The sequence below is a fragment of the Cebus imitator genome, unplaced genomic scaffold (assembly GCF_001604975.1).
Source record: "Cebus imitator isolate Cc_AM_T3 unplaced genomic scaffold, Cebus_imitator-1.0 Scaffold114, whole genome shotgun sequence".
NCBI lineage: Eukaryota > Metazoa > Chordata > Mammalia > Primates > Cebidae > Cebus > Cebus imitator.
In genome coordinates this window covers 4,629,835-4,648,553 of record NW_016107429.1, presented here as the reverse complement: position 1 = coordinate 4,648,553, position 18,719 = coordinate 4,629,835, and the positions used below count along the sequence as shown (strand labels likewise).

General features: G+C 39.9%; 1 long non-coding RNA gene across 1 annotated transcript; it reads left to right on the top strand.

Annotated features, from left to right (window-relative positions):
- The first annotated feature begins 6,235 nt into the window (after nucleotides 1-6,235).
- On the top strand, nucleotides 6,236-12,882 carry LOC108311370. Its single transcript, XR_001828166.2, has 3 exons — nucleotides 6,236-6,401; nucleotides 6,979-7,067; nucleotides 12,072-12,882. It is a non-coding gene; the product is annotated as an uncharacterized LOC108311370 (long non-coding RNA).
- The last annotated feature ends 5,837 nt before the right edge of the window (nucleotides 12,883-18,719 follow it).

Here is an 18,719-nt window from a genome sequence, read left to right as displayed (position 1 = left end):
CCAAACAGGGCAATCCAGGCTCAGCACTACCTGATAAACAGCACATATTTATAATAGAGTCAGGAGTGTTTGAGCACATGGGGAATGATGGAAGGACATCGGAGATTAGAACTGTTAGTGGCTCACACCTGTAATCCTTACACTTTGGGAGGCCAAGGCGGGAGGACTGCTTGAGCCCAGACAAGTGTTGGCAAGCTGGCAAGACTCAGTCTCTTAAAAAAAAAATGTTTTATAATTAGCCAGACATGGTGGCATGCACCTGTAGTACTAGCTACTTTGGAGGGTGAAGCAGGGGATTCCATGAGTCCAGGAGTTTAAGAAAGTAGTGAGATATGATTGCACCACTGCACTCCAGCCTGGGTGACAAAGCAAGATCCCATATCTAAAAAGAAAAAGTTTTAAAAATTTTCTTAAAAAAATTGTTTAGGGAATGTAAAGATGAAGGGGAGACACAAAAGACCATAAAAATGGAGTGGTGAGGGAGGTATAACATCAGGAAAAAAAAATTTATATATATATATATATATAATTTTATATATATATAAATTATATATAAAATTATATATATATAATTTTATATATATATAATGCATATATATATAATTATATATATATAATGCATATATATAATTTTATATATATATAATGCATTGTATATATATATATATATATATATATATATAATGCATTGTATATATATATATATATATATATATATATGCATGCACCAGAAGGATCAAATGCTCCGTAACTCAAGGAGATAAACTTGCAAAAAATTTTTAAAGGCCTTTGAATTTCACAAGACCATGGTACTCCCAATAGTGGAGTGGAGCAATCTGTCAGATTGAAATAAGTCCCATTGAGAATGCCCAGAAGGGTTGAGTGAGGTTTTGGAGGGGTTATTTTAGAACAGCTTCTCCACCTTGGCTCCACTGACATTTTGTGCCAGATAATTGGTGTGGGGGCTCCTGTGCATGGCACATATTTAGCTGCATCCCCAGCCTCTACCTAATGGGTACCAGTAACTCCTCCAGTCCCCGAGGCATGACAGTAAAAAAATGTCTCCAGCCTTTGCCCAATTTCCTGGACTGTAGGGAGAAATGCAGCAATACCACCCTCAGTTTAAACCACCACTTTAGAATGCAGAGACCTGTGTGTGTTTTCAACCACAAGGAAAGAAATATATAAATAGTTTCAGTGTCTTGTCACGTCAAACTTTTCTGTTTTATATCAATACAGAGGGAATAATGCCAAAATTTCAAATGGTAAACAGAAGAAAAATAGCAATGACTGTCAACTAAGGGGATGGAAATCAGCAGTTCTTTATTGTTGTTCTGTTCTGCAATAGTGCAAGTAAAGATAACTTTGGGAGAAAGATAACTTGGACTGTAATTTTATTTAATTTCAGGGCATGGATGTAGGGTAGGCAAGCTCCAAAACTGGGGCTCAGCCCAGGATGGTTGGTTCTTGGCTTCAACCAGGAAAGAATTCAAGGGCGAGTAGGAGGTGTTAGATAGCAACTATTTTTTTTTTTTTTTTTTTGAGATGGAGTCTTGCTCTTGTTGCCCAGGCTAGAGTGCAATGACATGATCTCATCTCACTGCAACCTCTGCCTCCCGGGTTCAAATGATACTCCTGCCTCAGCCTTCCCAGTAGTTGGGATTACAGGTGCTCACTACCACGCCCAGCTAATTTCTGTATTTTTAGTACAGACAAGGTTTTGCCATGTTGGCCAGGCTAGTCTTGAACTTCTGGCCTCGTGATCTACCTGCCTCGGCCTCCCAAAGTGCTGGGATTACAGGCATGAGTCACCATGCCCGGCCTCTAGATTGAAGCAGCAGTGTCCAGCAGCAGCAGAGGTGCTGCTCCCTGCAGAGCAGGGCTACCCCACAGGCAGTGTGCCCAGAGTGGCAGCTCAGAGGCAGTTCTACAGTAATGACATGCAAATTAAAGGGTGCATTATATAGAAATTTCTAGCTAGGAAAAGCAGGGTAACTTCTAGGTTGTTAAGTTTTTGCCATGGAAAGGGGCTGTAACTTCTGGGTGTTCCACTGGCAATAGTAAACTGACATGGCACAGCGACGGGTGTGTCTTATGGAAAGCTGCCTCCACTCCAGCCCTGTTTTAGCTTGTTTTCGATTTGGTCCAGTGTCCGAGTCCCGCCTCCAGAGTCGAGTCCTGCGTCCTACCTCAGTATGACCAAATTAAGAATATACACTCTGTATGCAATAAAAAAAAATTTAATAATTTGAGAACAAAATGTTCAGCCAAGAGTTTTGAAAAAAATCAAAAAGCTTGACAGTACTCTTGCTGTATAGATAGAAAGAAGAAATGAATATGACAGGAAATTTTTATAGCTTGTGCTTGTCTTTTGGCTTTTTTAGACATGATGCATTTAGAGTCTTTCAGTTGTTCCGACCTCCCAGCTTCCTTTCGAAATGAAAGCTTTAGCCTTCAGACATGAAATACTGCACCCCAGTTGCCCCTATTTTTAAACAGATTCTGCAGAGTTGATATTAGTATAGTTTAATGTTTTAGGCAGAAGTTCAAAAAAGCAATAATTCAATCCCATATATTTACTTAGTCACATATTAAAAGAAATATAATTTATAATAAATATCTGCTTTCTAGTCATAGCATAACAGAATACAAAGAAAATTAGGTATGAGCAGTGACATACACTCATGTATATATGTAATTAAACCTTAAAAATAAAGCTGATGGATTTTTTTTATACCAGTCCAAGAATAAATAATACCTAAGTCAAAGTCAGGTCTTATGAAAGTGCTTTCTTAAATATAATGGGCTAGTTCAGAAGGATAGACCTGCTAAGCTCTCTGTTTAGAAAGAGCTCTCTGTGTCAGGGGGCAGTGGCTCATGCCTATAATCCCAGTACTTTGGGGGGGCCAAGGTGGTAGGATCAGGATTTTGAGACCAGCCTAGCCAACACGGTGAAACCCCGCCTCTACAAAAATACAAAAATTAGCAGGGCATGATGGTGCGTGCCTGTAATTCCAGCTATTCAGGGGGCTGAGGCAGGAGAATCACTTGAACCCAGGAGGCGGAAGTTGCAGTGAGCCAAGATTGTGCCATTACACTCCAGTCTGGGCAACAGAGCGAGATTCCGTGTCAAATAAACAAAAACAGAGTTTTCTGGAATAGATCTGGGTGGCACTGCTAGAAAACAAAATAACTGGTCACTTCTGTGGCGGTGGGGGGAAGGGAAATTCAATAAAATTGATTATTTGGCACTGTGAACACACTTCTCTAAGAAAGATGATCACATTTAATTCTCACTTTCCAATTGTTTGCCTTAAATTTCTTTGATAAGAACTTACGGGAAAATACTTCAGAGATTGCTGTAGTAATTTATATACACCAAAATATCTAATGCTTATATTTTCTTCTGTTTCTTATAAAATATGTCCCTGAAGAAATAATGGATATTTGAAAAAGTAATTGCTGGATTTTCTGGAAAAGTCCCCCAAAGATAAAGACTTTAATTTTTAAAACAGCCATTAGGTTAATATTAGTGAACTCTGGTATACAGCATGTTCCACGGGAGGTCATACTCTTGAGTCAATTCTAAAATAAGCTGTTTATTTTGGTTTGTTTCATGACTATAGGTTGTAGCTTCAACTCAGGCCAATCAGATCAAAACTGCGGATGTTGATCCAACAGAAACTACTCCCTAGTGTAAATAAGTCAACTCAAACTCATGGCCATTACTGGAAAATAACTCAAAGCTTATAGACTCAGCCAAAAGGTAACCTATTAATGTGGGGGAAGAAATCAACCAATATGTATTGTTTTGTGGTTAATCAATAATTCTACCTTCATTTAAGGAAACAAACAATATGTTTGCCATTCTGAATCACAATAAGCAAAGAAAAATTCTACCATTGACTCAAACTTAACCTGAGTACTCATCACAAAGTGTCTGCACCTCTCTATAAATCAGCAAGGTAAATCAAATTCACAGTTCAATTACAGGCAGCCTTGGTTACTGTTTTAAAACTGTTAATGAACAGTATTTGAAGTACTGTTTGTTTGAACAATGACTCAGATTATAGGGTTTCAACTGAAAAACAAAAAGTTACGGTGGTAAAGGTAGCACATCCATCCTCTACAAAATAATGTTCCAAATGACCAACTCGACCTTTGGTTAAAGCAATGATAATCAACATTCTGTTCCACACCATAAACACTCTTACCCCAAATATCTGACATTCGAAAAGAGTCTTAAAGCAAACAAAGGAAGGTGAAGTGAGATACTGTGTTTTTGATGCTGCAACAATACCTAATGTTTTGAATGCTGCAAAGGGATGATGACAAAAACAGAAAAGAAGCTCTTAGTGTTGTTTGGAAAACATCCTGCAGATGACTGCATCTGCTGTCATTAATTTTGCAAAATAAAAAGAAAAGGTAGCCATATTATCTCCCCTTTGAGGTATTGCAGTTGCCCATTCTTCAGACTTCTTTTATGAAAATGAGATTACATAATAAGAAAACAGGCTGATATTAGGGATTCTTTTTGAAAAGCAATCATAGCATCCGTGCAGTTTAACCCAATTCCCCAACTTACTACATTCACATCTTTAATGTTTACCACAATTGACGTTTAAAATATTTAACTCAAGGCACTATAAGAATCTGAAAAGTCAATTGTGTTTAATATACCTTGTTTATTAAAGCATAAAATTAGAAAATATATTTTCAAAAGATTATTCAAAAACTATGATTGAAGCAAAGAAACAGAAGTTGGGATGATCGATGGGTAGTCAGATGGCTTATGTTCAGCCATGCCAGAAAACTGAGCTGTATCCAAATATTTATTGTACTGTTGCAGAGCTCTTTTAAGTCAAGCCGCCCAAATGCACTGTCAGCAGCTCTCAACCTCTGTGTATGTGTGTGTGTGTGGTGGGGGTCGTGGGGAGAGCAGGGGCTAATGGAGAGAACATGTCAAAATGCCAAACTGCAGAGTTCTCTTCATACAGATTCCAACTCTGTAAGTCAGAGGGGGATCCAGGATTGACCTTTGAAATAAGTAACCCTGGTGATTCTGAAGCAAGTGGTCCATGAACAATACTTTGAGAAATATTGTAGCCTTCTCCTTAACTCTTGAGAAACCTCGCTTTACAGTCTTAATAGTCTCTTCCCAACCATTCTCAGGCACGTACACCCCTCATAAAAGGATCCTCCTTGCTTCTTATGGTTTCCTGGGAGTCCCTTTCCAGTCTCTGCTCCCAAATGTTTTCTTTGCCTCACTTCCTGAATCATTTCATTCCACTGGACTGCTTGATGCTTTAGACAGTTCTTTGCTTCTTTACTGAGCTTACCTGATACAGAGACTCTACTTTCCCTGCAAATGCAATTTTCTGTAGAGTATAGACAGTTCTGTTCCTCTTTCAGCGTATATGCTATCAAAAGTGTGTGACATTAGTATTTTGAAAATGGCATAGTAGTGTGATATAAAGAACCTGCGGTCTCAAGCCAGACCTAAGTTTGCATATCCATACTGCTTAGCTCTAACTATGGATAGTGAGAAAGTTGTTTGAGGCTCTGACCCTCAGGCTCCTCATCCATAAAGTGAGTAAGATAATACCTCCCACTTGGGGCTTCAGTTGGGGTTCAATGAGTTACTATCAGTGCAAAGCCCTTTGGAAACTGTAATTTCCTACAGGAGTATTAGACTATTAGGTAAAGTTTTGAACATTTTTGCCCAGCAAAAAGAAAACCCTGCTAATAGTCATTTTTAAATCCCCCTCTTCTATAAAATAAAATATAGAACTTCTAGCTCTTTCTCATGAGGGGTTAAAAAATATAATCCCATTATAGTAATTTCGTTCTTTAGACACCAATAATGCTAACTCTTTAGTGATCTGAAAACCAACTGTTCTGGATATTTTTCACTTTTCATCCCCTTCCCCATTTCATCTCAGGAAGTGCCCACTAAAAATTATACTTTATGGACTCCCTCATTGACTGCCTTCTGGGTGGGGTTGGCCAACAGAGGCACCAGTGAGAGATGGATGACAGGAGGAGCAGTGACAGGGTATTTCATCCCCACTCATTGTTTTGAAATCACATCTCTGGCAGTAACTATGTCCACCCACTAAGACAGTTGCATTCCCTGCAGTCCCAGGGCTCACTGGGTTCCAGTACACTATTTCCTCTGCTCAGCCCGAGTCCTAGGTGACTTAACGGCTGCCTGCTTTCAGTCCCTGGATAGAGCACCCCACCATCCTCTGTTTGATTCCAACCCATGTCCCTGTAACTACTTTTATTAAAGTCTTATCTGAACCATCCGGAATGAATTCCGTTTCCTGCTGGGACCCTGATTGATATAGCAATACAGGAGGCCAACAACCTGCCTGGGAGTTTTGAAGCAGGACAGGAATGTAAGTTCACTTTTATGATCAGGGATTTGTGTTATTGTAGATTATATTCCATTGTCTTATTCTTTATCAAAAGCAGGCATTCATGCTAATATTGAATCTTCGGCCTGCGGGAGCATGGTTAAAAAGATCATTGCCCTAAAGCTAAATAGAAACAAATGTATTCTCTCTCCTGAAAAACGTCTCTGAAGTTTTTGTTGGTGTTGTTGTTACTAAGGGGTACTTTGGCATTGGGGTGTTTTTCTCTTCTCTATACTTTATTTAAATGATGCATAGAGGTTTTCTAGTTGAGGAGCGGCACTGTTTTCTGCTGTTGAGTCGGGATGTAATATAATTTCATTTTTTAAAATATATAAGTTTTTAATGTGAATTAAACTCCCTCAATATTTTTATGGAGAAAAAAATTAATAAAGAACCTATTACCATTGGAAAATAGGCTGTCTCAGTTACACAGTAACTTTTTCCCAATGGTTTTCTTAATATTTATATATTAACATCATAACAGTGCATTACAATTTATATAACATGGAGCCATTTATTGCAAAAAACGATCCATTAAAATCATATCCCCATCCTACAGCCAGACTCAACATGCCATCATGGCTCAGAGGAAGCCAAATGCAGGATTACATGATAGGCCAGAAGCTGGGTCATGGTCTGCCAGGCCAGGTAAGTCATACACGTTGTGTAAAAGAGCCAAGTAAATAGAGAAACACGAAAGTCTCTGTAGAGTAAATGTGCACTCAGGCAATTATTAAAATAAGGATTGTGGAAGATTCTCTTCTCTCCTTTTCTCTAGGCTTATTCTTTTAATAAGAACAAAAGTAAATCAAACGTGTATGCACAAAGACACAGAATACATTCTAATAACTTCAGGGACTCTGTTTTAATTGACTAAAGGGATATATTTCGAGTGGAGAAATGATGTCTTGAGATCCCTTCATTCTATCTGGGTGTTACAACTGATATGGGCCTGTGTCAGGCAAGTTAAGAACAATGCGTGCTATTCTGATGCCTGGATATTATAGGTGCAGCAATAACTAGCTTGCAGAGCTTCAAAGAGCAGAAACGATTTCCACCTTAATAACCCCTGTGGCATTTTTCAATTTTCCAGGCTGCCAGTCAAATGAATGCATGTCTGGGAAGCAGAGGAGACAAGAAAGGGAAAAGATTAACCTCTGAGATCCATGATATAAATTCCATTGGCTAAAATTGGTCATGTGTTAGAAAACAAGCATGGGTGGTGATCGCCCTGTCTAAACACTGTGCACAAATGTTAGAACAAAGATTCTCGGAGAGAAACTGGGATCTCAGGGTCATCTGGCTGAAATAATCTTGGAATGCTAATCACTCATATTTTCTTCATCCTCTAAGTTGAAAGAAACCCAGCAGTCTCCACCTGATGATCTTCACACTCATTAGCCCAAGAGATGGTTCTTAAAAGCCAGCATTGTCTTTTTAAATGAGAAAGGCTTGCAGAAAACACGGACCTGCTACTGCTTAAACCATTGGAACTCAACTGAGCTAAACAAGCAGAACTCTTGGTACTGCCCTTTCCTCATCCTTACTCTGCAGCCTTTCCCCAGGCTTCCTTTATCCATCGAAAAATTAGAACACTTTCCCCCAGGAGGTGAAGAACCTCTAATTACAGATGCTCCTTAAAAAGCTAAGATTACTGCTATTGCCAAAAAGGCAAAATGCAAATAATATGCAGAATGAATTTGCTCTAAAGACGATGACATGTTGCAGATGGCTCACTGCAGTTTAACTTGCTTCTCACATTTCCAGGTACTGAACACTTTCAAATTGTCTTTCAAAATGTCTTTTCAGCCGCTGTTTTCTACCCAGTGCTCCGCCCTGAACCTTTGTGCAAATACTGGGCATTTCAAAAATAAGACAAAGGATCACTCATTTCTCGAAAAGGGGTTCTTGGAAGCAAAGGGAAAAACTGAAATAGTCTGATTTCTGTTTGAAATCACCAGTGCTGCTTCTAGAGTTTGGGACAGAGCCACCTTAATACTGCCAAAGGGCTGCTGTCTTGAGGGGCTACTTAGCCTGATCTAACCCCTTTTTAATTAATTCATCTATTTATCTATTCATTTATTTATTCAAAGAATATATATTATGTAGCTATATGTAAATACTTCCATGATAGATACATAAGAAAAAGAAAAGATAAATGGGCTGGGGCGTGGTGGCTCACACCTGTAATCCCAGCACATTGGGAAGCCGAGGCTAGTGGATCACCTGAGGTCAGGAGTTTGAGACCAGCCTGGCCAACATGGTGAAACCCTCTGTCTACTGAAAATACAAAAATTAGCCCGGCATAGTGGTGCAGACCTGTAATCCCAGCTACTTGGGAGGCTGAGGCAAGAGAAGCACTTGAACCCTGGCGGGGGAGGTTGCGGTCATCCAAGATCATGCCACTGCCTGGATGACAGTGAGACATCGTCTCAAAAAATAATAATAAAATAAAAGATAAGATAAATGCAGTTTATAAACATGTATCTTGCTAAAGAGAGTCTGTCCCCACCTTAACTCATTTCTAGACTGGAAACTGCAAGAGTGTCTGATCTGTCCTCCTCTTCCCATCCATATGCCCCTCCAATCCACTCTGTACAGTGCTCCCAGGTTAGTGATATTTTCAAATGCAGCTCCTGCTGTGTCATCCACTATGTATAACCATCACACCTTACTTCAAGATAAACGTCAACATTCTTAAGATAGTGCTCAAAGCCTCTGGAAGTCTTGGATTGGTCTTAACCTTCAACCTTATCTTGTCCCATTCTTCTTTCATGCAGTGAGTTTCTTTCATTCTGACCTTATTTTTTAAACATAGATTTACATTTGGAAGAATTTTAGATGTACAGAAAAATTGTATAAATATTTCCCATATACCCCTCACCTGTGTTCAGTTTCTCTTAATGTTATCATCCTCCATTACTGTGAAATGTTTGTGAAAACTTAGAAACCAACATTAGTACATTACTTAGTAACTAAACTCTGTGCATTATTCAGATTTCATCAATGTTTCCATTAGTGTCCTTTTTCTGTTTCTGGGTCTAAACACTCTGACCTTCTTTTAAATCTTTCTCCCACCACAGGGTCATTGTGCATACCATTGCAATGCTTAAAACGCTCTCATTTACCCTCACGCCTTCCTCCTAGCCCTCTTTGCTATGTGGTTTCTACTCATTGTTCAGATTTCAGTCCAAAGGGCACTTCCTCAGAGGAGCGTCTCTGAAGTCCAGGTCTAGGACTGGTTCCTTTATTACAGGCCTTCACACAACCATGTACTCTTCCTTCATAGCACTTTCCTCAATCTGTAATTTTACCCTCTGATATGATTGGCTGTGTCTCCACACAAATCTCATCTCGGACTGTAATCCAAATTGTAACTCCCACGTGTCGAGGGAGGGACTGGTGGGAGGGGATTGGATCATGGGGTGGTTCCCCCATGCTATTCTTGCGATAGTGAGTGAGCTCTCATAAGATCTGCTTGTTTGCTACATGCCTGGTGCTTCTCTCTTCTCTCTCCTGCCACCATGTAAGATGTCCCTTGTTTCCTCTTCACCTTCTGCCATTATTATAAATTTCCTGAGGACTCCCCAGCCATATGGTACTCTGAGTCAACTAAAATTTTTTTCTTTATATATTATCCAGTCTTCACGGGTCAGCTAGGGGAGGGGTTTCAAATTCAGGAATTTGCCGGCTCCAGGCCTCCATCCAGAGACCAGAGAGGTTTCAAATGTTAAGCTCTTTGTCTGGTTTTCCTAAACATGGGACAGGTAGTGAAAGCCAAGTGGGGCTCTTTTGTCCCAAATTCCCACCCAAAGATCTGAGAGGAGGGGGCTCTGTAACTCGGGGTTGTAGAATAAGTAGCCATTCCAGTATCCGAGTCAAAGATCAATCACTCCAGAGGAAGTATGAAAGAACTCCTCTCGCTGGACAAGAACATGAATGGGGAGGGAATAACTCAAGGGTTAAAACCTCAGCTGCTCCTACCTGAATGGAATTCCCTCTCTGGGGTCCCCTCCCATAGCAGTGTGGGAGCTGTCTTCTTTCCATCTCTCTAATACAACACTCTTCTGCAGAACTCTTTGAGTCCGTGATATTTATTCGAACAGCAAACTCACCATGCCACTGGGGCCCCTTTCCCCATTCTTCGGGGTTAGAGAGGCCAAAAACCTACAAGCTTTGGGAGCTGGATACACTCCCCCAGTTACATTCTCTTGATGTGATAATTTAATTATTGTCTCTGTTTACAAGTAGACTCCAAAGGCCATGAAAGCAGAAATCTTATCTGTGTTTGCATTGTATTTCCCCAAGACCTAGCATCATCTGTGGCACAGAGTAGGCTATCAAGACAGGTGTTGAATAAATGAATGAGCAAATATATGATGAATGAAAGAGGGGAGAAGAGTGAAGTGATAATAGGAGAAAGCACATTATAGAACATCGAAGTAAGTGATGCAGACAGTAAGTATCGCAGGACTTCAAAAGAGGAAAAGATGAAAGTGAGATGTGAAATTATGTTAAGACTTCATGAAAATGGGAGTGGGAATTTGCCTGGACATTTTATTCATGCAATTAACAATTACTGATTACCTACTAAGTGTCAAGCTCTCAAAGTGTTTTGTTGTAAATAAAATTATACGATCAGTGTGACGGGTAAAAAAAAAACAATGGAGAAATAGGGAGGATGGATTGAAGCAGAAGGAACCTGGGAATTGAAAAAGTCGTTAAGATAACAATCCACCTAAGAAATACTGAGGTCTTGTACTAAGGCAGACATGGTGAAAATTATAAACACTCAACAAGGACTTGGAGATGCCAAACAATAGAATAGGAAATTCCCAGAGGGGATGCAAGCAATAAGAAAAAGTTAAGAGTTACACCTTAGCATGGACATTGGGGAAGCAGTGAGAATACTTCCAGGTTAAAGTAAAGGGCTCCTGATGGAAGCAATGAAATGGAGACTTGAATAGATGAGTTGTGCTTTTGAAAAGTCAAGGTGATTGGATTTTATTCTATTAGTGATGAGTCATTAAACAACAATGACATGATGAAAGTGAGATATAGCATAAGAGAATCTAGACAAAGGGAAAGTACATTGAGAAGCTGCTGCAGAAATCTAAGCACTTGCTTTAGAGTGTTAGCGTTAGAACTATAGAGATGACATAGCTATGACACTTTTAAAAAGAACATTGACTTAAAATACCCGTTAGCATCCACTACGGTATCCTGTACATTATATTTTATCCTTTATGTTTGCAGCTGACCTACTCTTCTTTATGAAGAAAACAACTTGGAAGGCTAGTCGATTGTTGAATATCCATAAATACTTGCTGAGAACCCTTTATATGACGAGTAAATGGAGCATACAAAAAAAAGTACAAGTGATCCTCCTTTGAATTATCTCTTTCACTCTTATCAGCTTCATCTTATCAGGAGAAATGAATCTATGCCATATACTTTTGTGGCAGTCCTCCTCCAGGATGGCCTCCACTGATCTCCACTTCCTGGCATTCGCACAGCGTGGCATCCTCTCCCACGTGGCATTGGGGTTGATCTGTGAGATTTAACACTCAGCAGAAGCCAGAGTTTATCGTTTCCCAGAGTAGGCTATAACAAGACCACAGCTTCCATCTCGGCTTTCTCTCTTTTTCTCAGATAAGCCACTCCAGGGAAAGCAGCTGCTGTGTCGCCAGCACATTCAGCAGCCTGTAGAGAGGCACCTGTGGCGGGAAGGGAGGCCTCTGGACATCAGCCAGCGAGGGACCGAGGCCTGCCAACAACCACATGAGCGAGCTTGGAAATGGATTATCCAGCCCCAGTCAAGCCTTGATGGGACTGCAGCTGCTGCCAACAGCTTGACTGCTACCTTGTGAGAGATAGCGAGCCAGGGCCACCCAGCTAAGCTGCTCCCCGTTTTCTGCCCCTCAGAAACTGCGAGAGATAATAAGTGTTTGTTGTTTCAAGCTGTTAAATTTGGGGGTAATTTGTTACACAGCAATAGATAACTAAAACAACTTTGTACTACTAAACATTAAAAATTATCTAGGAAATTATGTTTCTATCTTTGTCCAAGCTGCTAAGAAGTACAAACTGAATACGATTCTTGATTTCACTTGCCTGAAATTGTTGGTTTTTCCTCTTCCCCATTCCCTTTATTTTTTAATTCTCATACTTCATTTTATATCCACTGACTTTGGTTTTATCCTATTTACACATTTATTGCAAAGCTCTTAGAGACTTTTTTTTTTTAAATCAGATGAGAGACAAAACAACAAAGGAAAGACAGTAAACATTAGATAGGATTCTAGCCACCATCAGAGAGATGAAAAATCTCAGAGAGAAAAAAGAGCAATACAGCACAGCCCGTTACTAGTGTTCAACTAACTAGCAATTGCTCTTAGAATTCAAAGAAATGATACACCAGAAAAATTGTGGTTTTGGTCAATTTCCCCTGAAGCAGACCTTGAGATAGGATTTGCATTATGAAAGTGCTCTTAAAATAAACTGCTAAGGGAATGGGGAAAGCCAGAACAGAATGGGGAAGAAGTCAAGCCAGGGTAATATCTCAACATCTCACAGAAGATTGCTTCAGCCTGATCCTCCATAGGATGTTTGCAGTATAAGTTAACATCTCAGAGATTGTCCTGGGGCAAAGGAAATGAGCTTCCAAGCTTCTGCACCAGTCGCCCGTTGGCCGTGGTCCTCTCAGGGAAGCAAGCTGTTAGGGACTACAGCTCTCTGTGGGACTCTCTGGATGTGTAGATAAAGTGGCGGCAGTAGCCTGTGCAAGTCCTTCAAAGAAAGTTCCAGGTGTCTGTGGTCAGGGGGAAGAGCACACTGAACCCAAGAAAACACACAGAGGTGGTAAAGGGAGCTGAGGGCATCTAAGTAGAGCATCAAGGTCTGCTCTGTTGGAGAAAGTTCCATTGAAGGAGCTGGCTCTTCACCTGTACTGAGCCTTAAAGGATAGGCAGAATTGGTATAGACATGGAGGAGAAAGTATTTTATAGAATCTGCAATTCAAAGACTAATTATAAAAGTAGCAGAATCCACCAGGTGCTCTAGAATGATGGGAAGTTATTACCTAGACTCTGAATTCTATTTCCAGTCCCAAGGAGGTATCCTGAATTCATCTTTTACTTAGGTTATTAAATACAATCATTTGTCTTTAGATAAGGAGTGATAGAAGGTTTAAAAAAAATCATATGCTTCTCCCAAACTTTAGCAATGCTATTATTCATCCATTCTGGTCCTAAAATACAGATACTGCACAAATATCTGCCCTCAACAGTAAATAAAAAGGAAGCCTGGTGGGAAGAGGATGAGACCCACCTACGTGTTTTAAAACTGCCTATTCTATTATCATCATCCCTGGGTTGCAAAATTTGGAAACCATTTCAAATAAAAGATATTTAATAATGTGTCTCTTTTACTTTCTTTTTTTAGTAGAATTTATCACCAACAAGCAAAGTGCAGTAATAGCTTTTCCTCCTATGCATGCTTTAGGATGTGGTCTAACTTTATCTGGAGTTGGGTAGAAAGGCATAAATCATTAAGCCCCGGCTGGCCTGATCAAGAGCCTATCTTTCAGAAAAACCAAGTGTCTAGAGGCTGCCATTCACAGAAACTCTCCCCAAGGATTCATCAACCACCAAACAGAGAGGCAGGCAGGTCAATGACACCAAAATCTGCAGTTTCAGCAGCTTCTGAAGTTTCTGACCAAAAGAAAAAAAAAATTACATAAAATAAAATAAGAGAGAGAGAGAAAAGAGAGATGGTATGAATAAAAAATCTCAAAGGAACTTTAACAAACCATCTCAGAATTCACAATTTACATTCTGGAAAGGAGGCTTTTGGAGGCCTACAACATACAAGCTTCTGTTGCTAAAATAATGAGCTACCCCAAGCAGCCGCTGACCTTTATTGTTTTATTAGCTAGGACCTAGTTCCATGTGCTTTAAAAAAATCATTTTGACACAAGAATTTCTTCATGATATCTTTTACCATGTTATCATGATTTATATGTAGACAAACCAAACTAAAAGATTCCCATTTATAGAACACAGGCACTGCCTTCCAGGTGAATACTCCTCTTTCAATTTGTCCTTGGGTACTCTTGTACTTTGGCACCACCAATTTATACCACAAAATTATGGAATTCCAATCCAGATCAGGAACCATTGCTTTTAGGATTAGTGTTCATTTTCTAGGTAAGGAAGCTGACGTTCAGAGAGGTTGAATCGACCTCCACAGGGCCCGGCCAAGCCTGTTGTAGAAGAAACCCAGTCACTTGTCTTCCTGCTGAAAGCTTTTCTAGTTATACCACAGTTTAACTAAAAAGGTTAGAGACAAATTTAAACTCCAAAGATTCTTCAGAGGGCAAGACACAACACGATGAAACTCAGATAGATAAAAAGCAGAACTCTTTATTACTCACAGCTCCTAAGGAGAGAAGGCTGCCAGGCAGGGCCACACAGGAAGTTAGGCAGGGGAAGCTAACAGCAAGCTGGAGCTGTGAGAGGCAGCTTAAGAGGGCTTCCTGTGGATCGGCTAATTTGAATAATTCCTGGGACTCAGGCTCCAGGGCCGAAGAACTGCCCTAGTTGTTTGGTATTTTGCCCTGGGGTAATTAGGGCACGTGCATAGCAGCCTAAGCACATGGGAGCTCCAGGAAAGAAATGGCTAGGGTATGGATTCAGCCTTCTCAAACAAGAGCTAACTCACCTTTAGCCATGGCCTTAAAACTGGGTATAAAACATCTCCCAAAATTATTTTACAAATAGTTATTAATAAATAGTGTTAGCCTTTTGCCAAACTATAAATACTCAGAGAAGCAACTGTGAAAAGGCAAAACAAAATAAAAACAATAAGCCAACATGGTTAATCAACAGACCTGGATTTGAGTTTTTCTGCCACTCATTTGCTCTGTGATTTCAGCTAAGTTAGCTAACTTCCCCTGTACTTCAGGCTCCTCAGCTGTGAATCAGGCATTGACATAATTTACAGGACTAATGTGGAAATTAAATGTAATCATATATATTAACAAACACACATATTTCATATGTTTATGTAAACTATAAAGTTATAAACAAAGGAATTTTCACCCCAATGACAGGTTTCATACAAATATAATGATATCAAGATATTTTTAAGGGACTGCATTCTTATCACTACAGATATACACAGCCTTCTAGCTCTCAGGGAGTGTCTTTTTACTACCAAATAGACAGAGTTATAAATTGTGGATTCTTGATATAATAGATCAAGATAGCCCCTTTCCATGTGTTATGTTCTACTGCCTTAAAATAATAAACTGCCAAGACAACATCATGCATCATACTAGAGGCAGATTATTCAGTGAAACTCCCAAGGAGAGGAACTTGCAGCTCACAGACACTAGGTTTCATCCTTTGTTATCTGATTCTTCTTTGCAATGTCCTAAATTTTACAGAGTAAGAAAAACCTTAACTTATAATAATCAGAAAAAGTATGATTCATAAAAGTACTTCACAATTCTTAGAAACACAAAACTTTAAAATTATCAGTAGTAAAAGTAGTATAAAAATAAATCATTCTGGACTTAGAAGAACTGCTTTTTGGGTGAAGATTTATAAGGGAGATCAAGACATGGGAGTCTGAATATAAAACATTCAGAATTCCCTTCCAGACACTCAGAAGTTCTCGTTTCTCAGTTCGTGTTTCTCAGGAAGCACAGTTCTTTTGATGTCAATAAAAGAGACTCAAATTGGCCTCAGCACAGATTTTTTTATCATTAAAGTTTCTTCCCTCATCAGAAATGGGTGGTCTAGAGAAGAACCCCCAAGGAAGGAAGGGACCTATCAGTTATAGCCCGTACTAGGTTCTCATATGGGTCCAAAAAGAGCTTTTCAGAAAGACCTCAAAAGTTTCCAAGACACAGAACTCTTCTCTTGTAACCTTTCTTTTTGGGAACAAGACACAGGTGAATTATTCAACTACACTTTTTTCAAAGCATTATTGTGTGTGGGGTGGAGGAGGGGGGTGGCGGAGAGAGAGAGCGAGTGTCTTGCTCTGTCTCCCAGGCTAGAATGCGGCACCATCTCAGCTCACTGCAATCTCTCCCTCCCAAGATCAAGCGATTCTCCTGCCTCAGGCTCCCCAGTAGCTGGGTGTACAGGCACCCACCACCACACCCAGCTAATTTTTGTATTTTTAGTGGAGACGGGGTTTCGCCCTGTTGCCCAGGCTGGTCTCAAACTCCTGACCTCAAGTGATCCACCCACCTCGGCCTCCCAAAGTGCTAGGATTACAGGCATGAGCTACCATGATTAACCTCCTACATTGTGTATTTTTAAATGTTTTGTACTTTTGAAATGCTATAGCCTGCATAGTCCACTTTCAGGAGAGTATCACATATAATGAAGCCCAGCACAGACAGAAATTTCTGATCGTTACTCACAAATCTCAGGTATTTAGAGGGTCTATTTGCAAGTGCATGAAAACTCTCACACTGTGTTTTCTTGGACACTCTGTTACCTTAAAACTCCTAGGAGCCTCTTACTGTCCTACTCCAAGTGCTTCTGATCTCTTAGCACTAATCTGTGTGCTAAGACCTCCCCTCTTAGTAGCCAAAACTAGGCTACATGTCCACTGTAAGCCAGTCACGGGTGAGGGAACTTAGACCACCATACTGGACTTAGACAAGTTAGAATTTACTGCTGAATCATATGGAAAATGTTGGACATTGAATGCATCCAATTCTAAAATAATCATGGTATAGGAACTCAACAGGGTATGTTAGCATTGCCATTTCTTGAGTAGTGTACGTGCTTAGCATTGTAAATATATTGTGTTAGTCAACTGTCAAATACCCATGAGGTAGCTATCTCTATGCTTATTCTACATATGAGAAAAAAATTGCAGAAAGGGTCAGTTATATGCCCGGATGGATGAGTAATACAACTGATGTCACATCCCTTTTCATGGCGGAACCAGACACCATGGCCAAGTTGGTCAGATTACAAAATGTTTGCCATTACCCGGTGCGCTGAACTTTGAAACGAAAACCCCAACAGGTATCATATCCGTTGACTCATCCCAATGAGTTGCTATTGAATCATCAATTTTCCTTCCTGGGAAATTATTGGCAAATAACCAATGAAAGTCCCTGAGCTTAGACCCCTCTCAGTTGCTCCAAAACCAACTTAGTTAGATTTACCTACGTTGGGATTGTTCAACAAAACTGCCATACAGAAAACCAGAAAGAATGGGAGGCTTGCCATGAAGTGCTGAGAACAATAGTTGTTAGGAAGAGATACCAAAATATCATTGATTCGCTGGAGAAAATGTTCCTGTTCTGATCCTCACATGCTGATACCGCAGATGGACCCAGTTTAGCTGAGGCATGCTCTGCACTTCAGCTGTTTACTTAAGCAGCACCAGGGTTCTCAGAAATAGTTGCTATGCCAACCAGCCCCAGGACTATATATACATTCATGACCAGGGCTTATTCTTAAGGCTTTGTTACCTCTCTTTCAAAAGTTTGAATCTCTTATTGCTAAACTGCTTGCATTCACACATTACAGCCTCTGATAGTTGGGCAGCTTCCTTTTCTCTAGGACGTGAAAACCCCAAGTGGAGATTTGCAGGCTATGCTGAGCACCCTTACAATATCAGAATTTTATAGTCAAGAACAGGACTGTTCTGTTTGCACAAGTCTCTAAAGATCTGGTGTCCAGGTGATAAAGGGCAAGGTTCTTTGTCACCTAGTAACTGTCACATGTACACGTTACCACAGAAGTTCTCAGAGAAGGAAGCAAAGCAGGCTTCTGGGTGCCATGACTATTGTACTTCTTAAATTTCTTTGCCACGTTTTTAATGGGACACATTTCAGAATAGCATCAGCAAACAAATTTGGCCCATCAATCCACCTCTGGTCTCCTGCTAGAGCTGCATTTAAATAAACCTGCAATGTGGAAAACTGAGGAGAAAAAGCTCTTTAATTACCTTTTCTCCTGTTTATGTTCCTTTGATGGCTTTTGTTCAAATGCATCTGAATTTTCAGTGTGCTTTTTTATAATTATTGGATGACTACATGCTGCACTGCCATTTCAATTAGATTTTGATGGCTGATAAAACCATTGTTGACAGGGAGTACGCAAATGAATTTGGGGAAACCAGATTAGTGATGTTTGTGTTGTTGCATTTAAATAAAATGAAGTGTTCTGGCAGCAATGTGATCGAATCTGAAAATTTTTTTATATAAAGAAAAAATAAGCAGCCCTGTGAGAAATCAGGTTTTCAACAGAGAAGCCATTTCCTGTT